Source organism: Bidens hawaiensis, unplaced genomic scaffold, assembly GCF_021521415.1.
Source record: "Bidens hawaiensis isolate Kalapana, Puna unplaced genomic scaffold, B.hawaiensis_p1.1 tig00001382_1, whole genome shotgun sequence".
Taxonomy (NCBI): Eukaryota; Viridiplantae; Streptophyta; class Magnoliopsida; order Asterales; family Asteraceae; genus Bidens; species Bidens hawaiensis.
The window spans coordinates 1,632,155-1,647,713 of NW_027491078.1; positions in this window are offsets into that span (position 1 = coordinate 1,632,155).

The window sequence follows — 15,559 nt, forward strand, 5'->3', positions numbered from 1 at the left end:
TTAAGAGTTAAAGATGATGATTGGATATTTGGATTTAAAGTGTTTAAATTTTATTGTATTCTTGATCAAGATGTGATATGAGCAGATTTTATATATGTTGTTTTAATGAAATTATTATGATATATTGTTTTAAAGTTAGTGTAAAAAAATGCAAATGTGGTGTTTATAGGTGTTAAGTCTTGGGGAGTAGGAAGGCCACTTTGGTGCAGGACAAAGTCAATTGAAAGAAAATTAATTGGGAAAATTCCGAAAATAAGCGTTTAAAAAAACAAATTTCAAGTTTTAGGTGTCATTTGCAAGAAATTTTCAGAAATAGGTATCATAAACTAGTCATGACGAGTAGTTTGTAGAACTAATTAAAACTTGTCAATGTCCTTAAACTAACCATAACGAGCACGATCACTAATCATTTACTCGTCACGACTAAATAAGTCATATGCCTCGTAATCAACGCCCATGAGTAATTCATAAGTCATTTAGTCGCGACACGTTAACTACTAATAAACTACTTGTGTAGGGAATGTAAACCCGGTACAATAACCCACCCTATATATATATATTTATATATATGTGTTTGATTTCTTTTGAGAACCACTTTGAGTTTTAAGAACTCTAAAGAACTCAGCGTAACAATTTTTTTTTTGAATTCTTTTTACATATATGTAATATACGTAAGTTACATATACATAGAAAAATTACAATGTTTTTTACGCACCAAATCAACTTTTTACATAGGTGTAACGTACGTTTAAATTAGTGTAATTACTGTACATATTTATTCTCTCTGCTACTTAATTTTTTTAATCAGATTTAATCTCAACCACATAATTTAATATATTTGATTAAATGTGTGGTTAAGAATGAGATTCTTAAAGTTCTTAAAACTCAACAAGGTTCTCAAATTATCCCTCTTATATATATATTTCAAGTATTTTCAGACACCTGTCGGTAGAGTCTGAAAGGATAAGACGAGGCTAAACGCTACATTTGTTTCAAAAGATGAGCCAGTGGCTTAGCAAACCTTTTTCTATTTAATATTTAAGATAATTATATAGGACACATAAACCTTAATGAACCATGGCTAAAGATCATAGGATATAGTGATCAAGAACAATAATGTAGTAACTAGGATAGTGGTTCGTGTTACATACGAATGGAAAAAATTTCAAACGTTATATATATATATGTATATGTATGTGTGTGTGTGCGCGCGTATGTGTGTGGCTATCATAAGAATTCTTTACATTGTTTTTTGCAAAACCACACGATATAGGAAAAATATGTATAAATGGTGTAAATGAGAAACTGTATAAACATACAAATCATTGAATTGCTAAAGTAATAGTCATACTAAAAAAGGTAGCAAAAATTAGTTATAAATAATTTATTGTAATCAAAATCGGTTTTTAAATCATTTGAAAGGAAATAGTTGGTTATGATTCTAGAAAACATTAATTAGTGAGGTTATTATTCTAGAAAATATTAATTAGTGAATTATGTGGCAATTCTAGAGATGGAAACCTTGTAAGCTTATGTGGACATCCTATTTGTAGGTCATGTGGATATGTGGATATCTTGTTTTGCTTTAATAGTATAGTAAGAAGATTAGCATTAAGATTAAAATTAATTGATTAATTATGTGAAAATTATTGTGACAGTCGTCAATTTCAGGTTAACCCCGTTAACTCAACTCCGTCAATTCAAACTTTAAGATCGTTGAATCTATAACGCATACTTCATTACATTTAAACTAGGGTTTAAATGACGCTTAACATTTACTACATGTGTAGTCTTTCGGGATTTGCACCGAAACGCAAACGAGTTGACGCGAGCGATTGATAAATAAACGACAAACGTCAAAACACTAATTATGTGATTATTATGTGTTAGGTATATGTGTGTTACTTGATTGTTATGTGGAATGTTAAACAAGAAACAAGAACCAACTAGTTTAGGCTAGAGATGTAGCACTTGAAAGTTTAGGGACTAGAATGTAACTTGGTTATCTATAAATATAACCTAAACACTAAACCCTAATCTATTTTATAAACTCAAGACCGATCGGCCCTCCCCTCCTTGGTTCTCCACGGCTGCCGTCCACCAACTCACACATATACACATCAAATCAAGAGATTAATCCAAGAACTAGGTGCTAGGAAGGTATACTTGATCACCTCTTACCTCTTTGTTGTTTAATTTTGATGTTTAATGGGTTGTGTATAAACCCTAATCGGCCGATCATGTGCATGTATGTGATTAATATGATTGTTGTTAGTTGGATAATGGATTGATAACTAGATTGATGTTGTTGCATGATTCATTGTTGTCTTTGATTTGAGTTAAAACACAAACCCTAATCTTGTATGTATGGTGTAATTGATATGCATGGATAGTAGTTATAGTGTCTAGAGGGTTATATGGATGCATGATAGTTCATAGATTGTTATTATGTTGAGTTTTGATGTGAACAGATTCTGGACAGAATGTATATACGATGTTTAAGTGACTGTAACGAAGTGTAAACGTGAAAATTGATTGAGATTTTGGGTACTGCAGTAAACTAGGTTGAGTCTAGTTTCTATAAAGTATAAATTCGTAATTTTTGGATAAGTGGAAGTATACTTTTATGATTTTACAAAAACGTGATGCAAAGCTGAGCTGTTAGACCTGCTGTTAGGTTATGTTGTAAATGTTATATCTCATGAACTACGAGACCAATTGGGTTGGTTCCACTTCTGGAAGTTGACTCATTGAGTTAGGAACCAAACCCAAGTGGTCTTGCATTTATTGGATTTTTCGTTTAATGGGAATTGCAAATAACATTCTGTTGCACATGAATCTGACTGATATGAGTTTGCTGTAATGTTTTGGTCATTATAAGAAAAATATGTGGAATAAAAATAAGATAAAATATGTTCTGGAAACCTAAGATATGTATGCTTCTGTGGTGATTTTTGGTGAATTAATTGAGACGTTATGATAGGTGAACTAGTGCAATCTTTCAAGTAGAAATTCTGTCATAACGAAACTAGCTGCTGAGTTGTGTAGGAATGCATGAAATATGATAGTTTTTGTATAATTGTTGTATTTTGACCAAAATACCCTTGCGGGGAATAGTTATTAGTTGATTTCCATGAATTGACCAAATTGCCCTTATGGGGAATAATGGTTAGTTAATCTTTGTTTGTTGACCAAAATGCTCTTACGGGAATAATTGCTAGTAAAGTATGTTATTAGTACGTGACACGAAAGTAATTGCTCACTCATGTATCGTATCACAATTGTACTTGTTTAAGTCACACACAATTCACAAACGAAACACGAAATCTGTTACGTGCATAGGTATTATGTGCCGAGTCTAGAGACTCGTTAAACGTACCGATACTTAGAAAATCTCTTTGTTATTTAGAACGCTAGAGAGTTTCTACGACGCACATCACTTGGTGATCTAGATCGGGATATTCTTCGCAAACAGTGAGTTTCACTTACCCCGCTCTTTGAACTGTTTTCAAACGTTTTTCACTTGGGGGAGATAACATACTCCGATAAACATATTTTCTGAGATAAACGCATATTTAAAATTTTGTTATAAATTATATATCACTTGTAAAGGCTAAGCGGCAAACGTAACATTTGAAGTCCCACACATCGGACCGGTTAATATTTGGAATAGCGAGTCACTGTTGAGTAGTACTACTGGGTTTGACAAACCCCACCCGACGTTAAGCTCAACTGGAGGTTGAGTGGGTGTAATTTTGGCTAACACTTACCATGGTCTGGATTGACCTGGTGACGGGCACTTGATAAACAGTCAGCTTCGGTCGCGAACCACTTAGCGATACTTGTTGTATAGATTAGCTACCTATCGATATATAATTTGACATAACACTATCTGGTAATGCAAAACACTTAAACGTTGTAACGTGGTTACACAACACTTAAACGTCGTAACGGGGTTACGCAACACTTAAACGTCGTAACGTGGTTACGCAACACTTAAACGTCGTAACGTGGTTACGCAACACTTAAACGTCGTAACGTGGTTACGCAACACTTAAACGTCGTAACGTGGTTACGCAAAACACAGAATCGTCGTAACGAGGTTACGCAAAACGCTAAACGATTTATCTTATTTAACTTGTGAACTCACCAACCTTGTGTTGACACTTTTAGTATGTTATTCTCAGGTAGCCGAGGCGGGCGCGCGGTTTAGGAGCATGCATTAATTGAAACCATCTTTATTCTGCAAACTTAATTTTTAACAGTTACATTTGGTTTTAAGTCGTCCTGCGTGACGCAACTTTTGAATTAAGGTTTTACGCTTCCGCACTTATTTACTTTTAAACGTTTTTCTTTGGTTTGATTATAACTAATGATTCCGATCCTGCCAGTTCACACCCTCTGACGGTAAAACTCCGTTAGTGGATTTTGAGGGTGTGACAATTATAAGCATGAAAAGTGGATGACATGGAACATTAGGTGGACACCCTAGGAGAAGGATAAGTGGACAAATTGGTTTTCCTTTAATATATTAGTTAGATTAGATTAGGGCATAGCTTTTTTTAACATGCTTATAGCTTTGTTAGTTTTTTTTTTTTTTTACAAAATAAGCTTAGTTTGGTGTTTGTTTTAGCTTTTTAAGCTTATGCTTATAAGCTTATATAAGCTAATTTATAGAAGCTAGTTGGAAGATGGTTTTTAAGCTTATTTAAGGAAGCTTATTTGTGTAAGGGTGTTAAGTTACCCATTTGCCCTTAAAGAATATGGTTTAATCCATTTAACTCCATTTCACTCATATTAATTTTTAAGAAATCAATTAATAATTAATACATAATTAATGCATATTGTTCATTTTAACCCGTGAAAACACATTTAAAGTGTCATTTCATCATAACCTATGTTAGACGTTAAAGTATACCCCATGGCCTAAGAAGCAAATGGTGGATAATTAATAAGAGACAACTTATTACTGTAACAATTTAACAACTTATTGACGCATAATTAATAAGAGGTAAATGGTGGATTTTTGGAGAAGAGGCAATTAGTTGATCGAATGGTTTCATCCGCCGTGAAGCGCGGGGTCGAAATACTACTTATAAATTATATATTGAAAGTTACCCAGAGTGTATTTTAAACCATAAAATCTTATTTCAAGAGGTTTAATATTAACTCTTAGATACAAACAGTTTTCGGGTCACGCCCATTATTTACATTTCTGCTGTTTTATTAACTAACAGTTTATAAGATTTAAACACTTCAGGCTTCAGAGCCTGGTCCTTTAATTTATTTGCATGAAAAAAATATATCGAAAGAATAATGATATTGATAATCGAGAGTCTAGTGACATTAATGAAATAGATGAAGACATGAGTACACAACGTATAATAGATTATTTATACATGAGTGCAGTTAGAGATATGATTGTAGGAGATCTAGCCAACAAAGATGAATGCTTATTGACTATTAATGTATTTTTGTAGAAATTTTGCGTCATTCTCGATATAAATTTATCCAAAAATGATGGTATAACTCATAAAAATAAAGTAGATACATATAAAATATAAGTTATGTGATAATATGTAACAATGCCCCTTTTAGTCATTTTTCTAATATAAGCTAAATAAAAAAAGCTAACACAAACACTTGAAAAGAGCTTATCAACTTATAAAATATAAGCTCATCCAAACACATAAAAGAAGCTTATCAAATGGTCGAAAAAAAGTTATAAGCTTCTATCCAATAAAAGCATAAGCTAAAAAATAAACGCTAGGCCAAACACCCCCTAGATGTAATAAAGTCAAAATAAATGTTAAGGAGTATCTTGACAACCAACATGCATTTATTCCTTTTTGCTTTTAACACTTTTGGTTTTCTCGCGCATGAAGCTTTGGAGTTACTTACTCGTGTTCAACGAGTAATACATAGCAATGTTATGACTTGAAGATCAGCAAATGCAGTTTTTAAAAGATTGAGTTTTGCAATTCAAAAGGGGGTAGCGGCGCAACTTGTTGCCCGCTTGCCTTCTGTATCGATGTAATCTAAACATTGAAATTTTTTATATTTAGGTTGGTTAAAAAAATGTTAAGTTATAAATTCAAAACTTTAAATGTTAAGTTTGACCAATGCTTGTGCTATATATTGGTTTAAATGTTAATTAGCATTAGGATTAAAAGTAATTGATTAATTATGTGGAAATTATAAGCATAAAAAGTGGATGACATAGAATATTAGGTGAATATTCTAGGAAAAGGACATGTGGACAAATTGGTTTTGCTTTAATATATTATATATAGTTAGATACAAGATGTTGCAAGTTTCGTATGAGTCAAGTTTCATAGCTGGTGACACCTTTAAGAGCTTTATTTGCAAAAGTCCAATCTGACTTACATATATTATCTGCAAACTTTTTATTTCTTAGTAAATTGTTTCCGTTTTACACTTTTACCTGACGAAATTCTTGAATTCGCAATCACAAGCCTGTCTACTTTTAGCATGTGGTCCCTCAGTTAATGCGCTATTACGCGCTCATGTGTACTATATTGGGTGGTCATTATCATAGTTGATGACGAATATGTACTATGAAAATGATTTGAGACAACAAGAATGATGCTGGTTCATTGTACATGACATAAATTAACAATTTCTTCATATACATAATTTGAAAGACACGTTATCAACATGTGGAGAACCAGTTTTACTTCACTAAGTGAAGAAACACTAATCGACCCCGGGCAGATTACGGATAATCTGGGGGTTAAATAGATGTTTCCCACGAGGATGAGGTCCAGCAAAGAAAGTTGTTCTTCAGGTGACCTGCAAAACAGACACCGTAAGCTCGTCACTGAGAAGGGGGGGTTCCTCCTTGTGACCACCCTCCGGCGTGAGAATCAGACTAGATTGCTCTGAATATAAGTGTATATTAAGAGATTGCTAGAGAAGATAAGATAATGAGATATCAGATGATGTCCTTACCATTCCAAGGTGTTGGAGTATTTATAGCCGAAGGTAGGTTTCCAAGAAGGTACAGCCGGCTGAATAGTATTCCTGTTCTACCAACAGTGGGCTACGCACAAGCCATGCTGGTTGGTGGATAGGCTGCGGCCGATAGTGACAAGGCCGGCCGTATACTGTTCCTTTACTGCCGGCTATGCACTGTTCCACCAACTGTAGGCTACGCACGTCCCATAGTAAGGGTTGGTGAGTAGGCAGCGGCTAATAGTGACAAACAGTACTAGAGGGTGCTCCTCCTCGTACTGTTGTCGGTGAGCTGTCACCCTGTGATTGGTTCATGGGCTGTTTTGGTCAGATCGTCTGTTTTGCCCATACCTTGGCAGGTATAGTACAAAAGATCTTCCAGAAGCATACGGACTGGCTCATTTGGGCGGGAGTATTCCCGCCTTGCTCATTCCTTCAGGTGACATTACTGAAGTATCAAGAGTTAGTGCCTTGTGCGTGTAGCCTTGCTATCAGTGCGGGTAGCCTTCCCTGATGGCTTGTATCCGCAACTGCGGGAACAAGCGGGGTACACCATTGGGAGGCTTTCCCTGTGGGAACAGCTGGCGTACTGCGCGTAAGGTCTTCATCTCTGAGCATGGTGGGTCCTGCGGAAGCAGTTGGTCGTTGCGCAGACGTCCCTCTTCAAGGTGAGTCTTGCGGGTCCAACTGGGCTCTGCTGGGACCTACCTCTTCAAGTCCCCCTAGTCCAATGTTCTTCTCATGAATTATTAATAAGTGAGGTGAACTTTTGGACTTTAGCAAGGGGTTTTGAAAAGGGTTTTTAGTTTTAAGGTTTTCCGTGGGGATTCTTCCCGCGGTTTTCCTAATGTCACGCAGAAATTCCCGACTTTTCTGCTTGATCTTTGGGTATGAAGCGGGTATGTCTGTAACCTCCTCGCAAGTCAGGAGCGTTGAGTCCCACTTGTGTGGATTCTCCATGGGGTTTTGGTAGTTTTGAACATAGTGATCAATTATGTTAAAACCACCAATTCCATCTTGGAGTTTCAAACAATATAGTTCTCGACGTTCCCGCTATGCGGGGATGTTATTCCCGTTTCCGCAAGCATGGCCCAGAAGATCCTTCTTGGTTTGAATTCCCTGCGGAGCGCTAAGTATGTGAAGGGTTTTGCCTTGACACTGTACCCGCACTCGTCTTACGGTTACTTTACTTCCAAGGTATTCCTGGCGTCAATTCCCTGCGGGTGCTAAGTATGTGAAGGGTTTTGCCTTAACACTGTACCCGCACCTGTCTTATAGTTACTTGGTTGCCAAAGTAAGGGGTATTTTCCCGCTTTTGAATCTTTTTGAAATTTTGAAATTCGAAGAGTTGGTGAAAGGATAAGAACAGTCCAAACTATTGAAACGTCGTCCGACGGTTTCTTCTGACAGTGTCAGGACGTGCAGGAAGTTATGGCGACGTGACAGTATATGGTCATTCCAGGCGCTTTTTCAGGCGCGTGGGCGCGAATTTTCGGGCGCGTGGCCGCGAAATTAATGGCACGCGTCCTTTCAACAGCTGTTGCCAGCTTGCTTATTGCCACGTGTCATAGTTTCATTGCACCTGCGATTTCTCTCTCTTCCGCATTAAATTCATCGCATTGATTGCGATTAGTATATAAAGGGGGAGAGGGTCCTTTGTAATCCACACTTTCACTTTTCTCTTCATCTTCAAAACGATTTCCGGCGAATACTCACCTTTTCAGTCGAGCATTCTCTTGAAATCGTTCTCTTCTTTCATACCTGCAAGATGTCTTCTGCTCACGATCTTGAGGCTACAGCCCATGAGGCTGGGGTGTACGCCGAGAACCCGTCATCCACGTCCGACAAGGATGACAAGAGTACTGCTGGCGAGTGCCAGTGTGCTCAGCCTGTCGATCTATATCAGTACATCGTCAGGAAGTTCATGCTCGAGTCTTTCGAGCCTGAGTTTCCTGAACCTCATCAGACGGTGTATGATGCCCCAGAGGCAAGATCGGGGTATATGCCGCATTCTTTGTCCATGGGAATCTTAGGTTCCCCTTGACGAAGTTTGTGTACCGTGTTCTGGAGAGGCACGGTGTACACCTGACCGAGGTACACCCGATGGCGATCGCAAAGATTCGCCACTTCGAGTGGGTGTGCCGGATTCTGGGCGTTGAGCCCTTCGTCGACCGCCTGATGACCTTCTACTCTTGGAGGTGCATCCAGGGGTGGTATACTCTGATAACCCGGATCAAGGGTTTGAAGATTTGCGCAACCGAGCGCAGTCTTCGTTCATGGAAGCGGTAGTTCTTTTATATCTCCGCTCGTGCCATCCCCCTTGCCATGAAGTTTAAGAATGGGCAAGCACTCCCCAGCCTTCACGCCTCCAACTACCAGGAGGCGGAATGGTTCTCAAAGATTTCCCGAGTCCAATCTCCGGTTTACCGCTTTGCGGAGTCCGGGATGGTGATGCTCGGGATGAGCCGGGTGTGGAAGGATGCGGAGGCGCAAAAGATCCCGATCGTTCTTGAATACGGTTTGAACTCTGTCCCTTACGGTATGCTCTGTCTTCTTTGTTTATATAGGTTTGTCTTCTAACTGTTTTTCTTTTATTTCAGAGGGGAACGACTTGCAGTCGCTCCTGCATCCGCGGGAGGCTGATAGTCCCGCTCGGATGGGTACTCGTGCTCTAGATGAGAACGAGTTGCCCATCCTTGAACAGACGGCGGATCGGTTCGTGGAGGTCTACCCGGCTGGCCACGAGATCCTGAGCGCCAGGCGGCCAGGTAAGGCGTTATTCAACCCTCGACCCCTCAATGTTGAAACCTCTGCTGGAATTCCTCTAATCTTGTGTTCTGATGAGGAATCCGCAGATGGTCCTCCGTTGGTGCGGAAGAAGAAGGCTGCCGGCGGGAAGGGGAAGGCGAAGGTGGCCTCCACTGCCGATCCGGTGCCTCGGTCTGATTCAGAGACCGAGAGCGAGGAGGTGGCGGGGAACCCTGGTGGTGATAAGACCACTGCTCAGGAGGTTGCGACGACTGTCACCTCCGGAGAGCCCAGGATGACGACGGTGAGCGGCGTAAAGAGGCCGGCTCCATCGGGTTCGTCCCCGCCTGTTCGCACTTTTAGGCTCAAGAAAACCCGTAAGTACAAACTTCCTTTATTTTTAACTTCATAGCTTTCCATCATTAATACTTATATTCTTTGTGCATGCGTGGATGCTACCGCATTCCAGGGTGGAGCGGGGAGGAATACCTCTAGACCCATGACGGTAGGCTTGGTCAGCCTACCTGAGGCGACGACCCAGGCGGCTGCGCCTGCTTCAGTTGGTTCAGTTGCTCACCCAGTTGAGCCAACTGTTCCAACTGTGATGACATCACCGCCGGCTGTCAGTGCCATATTTACTGAATCTTTCACTGAGCCGGTGGTGACTTTTTCTGCGGACTCCTCCGCAGAGCCGACCACGGTTGTGAGTTCACCTACGGTGAGTTCACCTCCGTTGGTTTCTACTACCGCGGCGGCCTTCACCATGCCTCCTCCGTCATCGGCAACGACGGCCGATCCTTCAGGTATGCTTGGGGCTTCTCGCCAACCTCTGCCTCCTTCCCATCTGCCTGACCTCTTGGACGGATTTCCCTTGGGTTCAGGTGATGGGTTTGGCGGCTATCGGCCTGTTGTCGACCCTACAGGTGCGTAGGGTTCTTTTGGCCTTTTTTTTTTTTTTTTGTATTATCTTTTCCTAACTGCTTTTTGTTTTTTGCAGTGTCGGATTCCAATGAAGTGTATGTTCCACGATGGAACATCAGCCGAGGAACAACCCTTCGCACGCCTGTGGAGTGCGTGGAGTGGGCTCGTCACGCAGCTCCCAGTGGTGCGTTGGGGGAAGCCATGGCTAGCTACCAGGAGGGTAGGCTAACCAATGAGCTTCGGGTTCTCCTGGCCCGGATGCAGCCGCGCGTCGAGCTGCTTTGTCGTGAAAACGACAAGTTAAAAGCAGCTCGTATCCAAGAAGTAGCTCAGGCGCGGGCTGTCCGGGAGGAGAATAGGAGGCTCTCCGCCGTTGCTGCGGAGAAGGAGAAGGCCTTCAAGGCCCTTGAAGTTGAAGTTCAGGCCCGTCTCGAGGCCCGTTCCAAGGCTGCCAAAGCTGTTAACGAACAGCTTCGGCTGGCTAAGGAAACTGCTCGGAACGCAACTGAAAAGGCCACCAAGGCTGAAGCTGTTGCTGAGCCTCTACGCCTCGAGAATGAGGAACTTAAAGCCAAACTAGAGGCGCTCCAACAGGCTCATGATGCCTTGGCGATGGAAGACGCGAAGAAGCTCCAAGAGATCCTGGACCAGAGGGGGGTGCTTGACCACACTGAGCGGAAGCTAAAGGGCGTTGAAGAGGCTGCGGCTAAAGAAGTGTTGCTTGCCAACCTCAACAAAAGTGAAGCCGAACGCGCCCGTAACCAAGCTCAAGCTGCCCTCTAGGAAGCTCTGGTTACCAAGGAATGGCTTCTTCGAGAAGCGTTGTTTCAGGTATGCGTAATTTCATATCTTTACACTTTTCTTTGCACATAGAAGAGATTTTGACACTTGTATTTTTTCTTGTAGGTTGTGCATCGAGTTTTCACGGACACATCATACGACGATGCCATGAGCGCAGCCCTCAACGCTTTTCATGAGGATGGGGAAAAGGCCGGCTTCCTGCTTGGTCTAGGGTTCGTTGAGAAAGGCATCCCGCCTTCCAACTTCCCTTTGTACGATGTGGATACTGAAGCTGTTTATGACCAAGCAGTGAACCAGTATGCCGCCTTCCCGCATCCGGTGGTGGAGAAGGTGAACGAAGTTGCTGCTGCTGATGATGGGCTAGCTATCCTTAAAGCTTTCCTTGAACCGCCACGCTCTACTGATGGTGCGGGTCCAAGTGGAAGTGGTCCTGAAGCTTGATCCTGAAGATCCCTTTCCACCATTAGCGTAGATTTTTGTTTTTGTATAGCTTCTTTTGTATGCGGGTATGCACCCAGCAATCTTTGTAATATTTGAATTTTGATGGAATAAAGATTGTGTTAATTCCTTGCCTTGTTTTTTTTACGCATGTTTTGATTTAACTTAGCAATTTCTTTAGTACTTAGATAAGTTAACTTTTTAACGTGGCAAATTATAAGTTTATGTTTCGCTTCCTCTTTCATGATTGTGCGGGTATGACCGTCACTTACACTTAGTAAGATGGCTTAACTTTACTTATATCTGACCTGCGTGGAAGTTTTCCTCATCTTTTCCTTTGAAATTTTCTAAGTGTTTAGAATAAGTTAACCTTTGAACGTGGTAGATAATAGGTTGAAGTTTTGCCTCCTCGTTCGTGATTGTGCGGGTAAGACCGTCACTTGCACTTAGTAGGATGGCTAAACTTTGCCTACATCTGACCTGCGTGGAGGTTTTCCTTAAACTTTTGAAATTTTTACCGTTTTGTGTTTATGCGGGTTTTGCCGCCTTCCACACGTAACGACTTCTTCCCATATTTATGTGGTGAATACCGGCACATCAGTGTGGGAAGTTCATAAGTATAAAGGTAAAGCTATCAACACATTGTGAAAGGAGAATCATTTCCATTAGAAGTGGCTCTAGGCCTTTTCTTTACAAGTTTGGAATTGATCTACATGTAACATTTGCGTAATTGAGCTCCATTCTATGTTCTTGGGATGGGAGTGCCATCGAGCCTTTCGAGCCGGTATGCGCCCTTTCCTAGAACTTTTTTGATAATGTATGGCCCTTCCCAGACCGGGGCCAGTTTTCCTGGGCGTTGTTGGTTCGAAGCCTCGTTGTTACGCAGTATGTAGTCTCCTACATTGAAGTTGCAGAGTTTTACCCGCGTGTTGTAGTACTTTTGCATTTGTCGCTTGTAGTTCTCTTCACGTACTGCGGCTAAGTCTCTGCGTTCCTCGGTTAGCATAAGGTCTAACCGTCTTTCCGCATCATTGTCTTCTGGCTGAATCAAGACCCTTGGTGAGGGTAAACCAATTTCGACCGGGACCATGGCTTCAGTGCCATAAGTGAGACTTGTACGGGGTTTCTCCCGTACTGGCCTTTTTCAGCGTTCTGTTTGCCCAAAGGACGTGCGGAAGCTCGTCCACCCAGCCGGATCTGTGTTCCAAGAGTCTTTTCTTTATGCCTTCGACGATGCTCTTATTTGCTCTTTCTACCTCACCATTACCCTGCGGGTGCGCCACTGAGGTAAAAGTGTGGGTGATTTGAAGTTCTTCCAGCCACTTTTGTAGCTTCTTGTCAGCAAAGTTGGTGCCGTTATCGCTCACCAAATTCTGTGGAAGTCCAAAACGACAAATAATAAATTCCCAAATAAATTTTTTGATATGTTTCGCGGTTGTTTGGGCTAAGGGTTTTGCTTCTATCCACTTGGTGAAGTAGTCGATGGCTACCACTAGGAACTGAACATTTCCTGCTGCTGTAGGAAATGGGCCTGTCACATCGATGGCCCACTTCTGAAATGGCCATGAAGAGGTGACTGGAACAAGTTCATTCTTCCGGCGATGCGTGTTGGGTGCGTAGAGCTGACAAGACCTGCATTTTCTGATGTATGCCATCGCATCCGTATGCATCCCCGGCCAAAAGTATCCCGCGTTGTTTAGCTTAGCTACAACAGCGCGTGGACCTGCGTGTACTCCACAGATGCCTTCGTGTACTTCCCTTAGGAGGTAGTCAGCATCTTGGTTGTCCACACATCTTAAGAGTGGGCCAAGAAAGTTACGTCTGTAAAGGATGTCATCGATGAGTTGATAATTCAGTGCTTTACAGCGTAGTTTTCTTGCCTGTGTTTTTGACTCTGGTAGTGTACCTGCCGCAAGGTATTTTATTATTGGTGTCATCCACGTTTCTGTGCCGGTTTGGATGACACAAATTTCCTTGTGCGGGACCGAAGGTGCCTCGAGGAGTTCAATGCGGATGTCCTTTCCCAAGTGGGTGAAGGCTAATTATGCAAGCTTGCTTAACGCATCCGCAGATTTGTTTTCACTACGCTTGACGTGTATGACTTTGCAATCGTTAAAATCGCGCATAAGGGTTTTTGCTTGTGCGAGGTACAGGGCCATTGTGTCGTTCACGGCCGTGTACGTCCCGTTGATTTGATTGGCTACTAACATGGAATCAACGTGGGCTTCCAAGTGTTTCACTCCCATCTCACGCGCAATTCTCAGCCCGGCCAAGAATGCTTCATACTCGGCTTCGTTATTCGTACTTGGAAATCCAGTCGAATAGCGTAAGTGTATTCTTGGCCTGCTGGGTTGGTTAGTTTCAGCCCTGCGCCTGAACCCTCGTTACTGGCTGCTCCATCAGTGTAGAGTCGCCAGACATCATTGATGTCCTGTGCTGGAGAGGGTTGAGCCTCTTCCTGGCACTCTTTTTCCCGCGATGCAGGCACTTCCGCAATAAAGTCGGCCAAAACCTGGCCTTTTATGGCTGGTCTTGGCTTATACTTTATCGTGTATTCCCCCAACTCAATTGCCCATTTGGCTAGGCGTCCCGATAACTCGGGTTTGCGTAGAACGTTTGCAAGTTTTAAGTTGGAGAGAATGGTGATTGGGTGACCCTGGAAATATCGTCTTAACCTGCGTGAAGCGTGTATAAGTGCTAAGACTAATTTTTCGAGGGTAGAGTACCGGGTTTCTACGTCTGTTAGGATACGGCTGACATAATAGATTGGCATCTGGATGCCTTTCCGTTCAACTAGCAGGACCGCCCCGGTTGCTCTATCTGTTGCGGAAAGGTATAGGATTAACCCCTCCCCCGCTTCTGGTGCTGTGAGCGTTGGGATTCGATCAAGCGTGACTGAATCTCCTGAAAAGCTGCTTCCGCTTCTGGTGTCCAGCGGAAGTGCGTTTTCTTTAAACAGTTTCTCAACGTTGACACGAAAGGAAACGACTTATCCGCGTGGTTTGCCAAAAAGCGATTAAGTGCGACTAGTCGTCCATTCAGTGTCTGAGCCTGTTTGATGGTAGTAGGTGATTCCATTTTGATAATGGCTTTGACCTTTTCAGGGTTCGCTCTGAAGCCATCTTTAGTGACGATGACCCCCAAGAACTTCCCTTCTTCCATTCCAAAGGCACACTTGCTCGGGTTGAGCTTCATGTTTATCTTCCTGAGCGTGTTGAAAGTTTCTTCAATGTCTTTCAACATCGCTTCTGCGTCAGGGCTTTTGATGACCAAGTCATCCATGTAGACTTCCAAGTTCCTCCCAATTTGGGCATGAAACTGGTTGTCCATCAGGCGTTGGTATGTGGACCCGGCATTCTTAAGTCCAAATGGCATCATTTGATAACAAAATGTACCATCGGGCGTCCGAAAAGCGGTTTTGTCCTGATCATCAACGGCCATGTGGATTTGATGGTACCCCTTATACGCATCCAGGAAGCATTTAAGGCGAAACGGTGCTAACGAATCCACCTTAAGATCAATTTCGGGTAACGGATAACAATCTTTGGGGCATGCTTTGTTTAAGTCCTTGAAATCTATGCACATGCGCCATTGTTTGTTATTCTTCGGTACCATAACGGGATTTGCAACCCATGTTTGATATCTGCTAACGCGTACGATGCCTGCGTCAAGGAGT